The sequence below is a fragment of the Salarias fasciatus genome, chromosome 15 (assembly GCF_902148845.1).
Source record: "Salarias fasciatus chromosome 15, fSalaFa1.1, whole genome shotgun sequence".
In the NCBI taxonomy this organism is placed as follows: domain Eukaryota; kingdom Metazoa; phylum Chordata; class Actinopteri; order Blenniiformes; family Blenniidae; genus Salarias; species Salarias fasciatus.
Genome location: NC_043759.1, coordinates 26,541,706 through 26,543,651, shown reverse-complemented (window position 1 = coordinate 26,543,651; position 1,946 = coordinate 26,541,706).

The following is a 1,946-nucleotide window of genomic DNA, read 5'->3' as shown; positions in this document are numbered from 1 at the left end:
ACTTTCCAGGGTCGAGCTGATGTGTATGGTGTCTTTATTTGAAAAAAAGTTTCCAGAATACATGCAAACTTTACACCCTTTGTGTCGATTGGCACTAAGTTGGCACTTTGAAATCACAGTTATTGGATGAGGTGGCAGGAAGCAGGGTTCATTTCTGAAGTGTCCCCAGGATGTAGAAAATAAAGGAAAATCTCTTTGATCGATACACAAATAAATACAGAAGTGTTCATTCTGCATTATGGTGCAATAACAGCAAACTGATAAAACCCCATCTCCCATAAAATAATAATAATAAAAAAAATCTTCATTACTAAATACTGCACATTTCTTGATTTATGAAATGATGAAATTAAAACAATCTGCCCCCAAGAAAAGTATTGATTGGTAAATAAGGCTAAATGAATCTGTCTGAAAATCAATACGAGGAAGTGCTGTTCTCCAACAATAACAACAAGTCACCTCAGAGCGTTCCCCCGCTGAGCCTGTGTCCTCATGTTGATCACCCTTTAAAGACGGTGAGATTCGATTTATGTTTCTGATGTGGGAATACCTCGATGACGCCGCCTTCCTGCTTCTTTTGGACGACAGTGATGCTTCCTAAATGCTCCAGGACAGTCTCAGCCTGCAGTCTGTTCAACCACCATCCAACACGTCAGAATTTGCACGACTGTCAGAAATCTGCAGCGGCCGATGAGCTGATGTTGAATCACTGTTTCAGAAGAAAAGAGATTTCTTCTCTTTATTTCTTCTGTTGTGTTTGACTGTCGTCTGCAGAATTTTCAGACCTGTGGCATTTTAAAAGGCCAAATTTCCCATCTTGCAATTTTAGTGAAAATGGAAAGTAATCTGCACCCCCCCCCCCCCCCCCCCCCCCCCCCCCCCCCCACCCACCCCACCACCACCATGGGAGAGATTAATGAATTCTCAATGTGAAACTTTAATGGGCTCTTTCTCGGGCTGTCCTCCAGCTTTCTACCGAGTTTTATATCCCCGCCAAAAAAAAAAACTGAGACTGGTAGTTTTAAAGCTATTCCACTGACTGACAAACTGCTAGGAAAACCTTGGAGGAGGTAATCATTTGGCAGTGAAGCTCACGCTGAAATGGAGGAGTTGACTTGGCATATGCTGAATTTCCTCTCCTGTTTCCGTGTGAGGATTACAGACCCCTCCAACGCGGTATTCCATTTATTTGACAGTTGTTTCCCCTCATCCGTGTGCGGGACGTAGGCATGTGATGGATGGAATTATCCCCCTCCGTGGATGTGCGGCGTGCGCCGCTGCAGATATCAACCCCGTGACCTTGTGTTTGTGCTGCTCCCACTCCTCTCTCCGGCTGCCAGATTACCCAGAATGTGTAACACATCCTCCGAGACACACACACACAGATTAGGTTATTTATGAGGACGCGTCGGGAAAGAAAACACGACCGCGATCGAGGAGGCCGTTCGGACCGCGCACGTCTCGCCCAACAGGTCAGGGTGCCGCTGCAGCCGGTCCGTCCACATGCTGCCAGCTGTTCCCCTCATGGGCGAGTTACGCAACCAGACAATCTGGAGCACAACCGTTCCTCCAAACCGGACAGACACGTAGAAATGTTTATGTGCGTGGACTTTAATGCAGCTTATGCCAGTTTAATGCCCTCAGCTGCAGAGGACATTAGAATATATTGTGATAAGCTGCAGCGCTGAAAAGATTTCAGATCAGACGTCATACTGACAAGAAAATTACTGGCTGTGAAGCACAAATGGCCACCAAACAGAGTGGGTGCTGTCTTTACCGTCATCTGGGATAAAATGGATGGATGGGTGGATTAATGGATGGATGGATGGGTTAGGGTTAGCGTGGCAGAAAATGAGCAGTGAGTAACCTCGTGGTTCAGGGTTCTGAGGGAGCTGGAAGCCCTCTCTTTGGTTCCTCAGTTGAGCTGATTTTCCATGTTTGCTGAA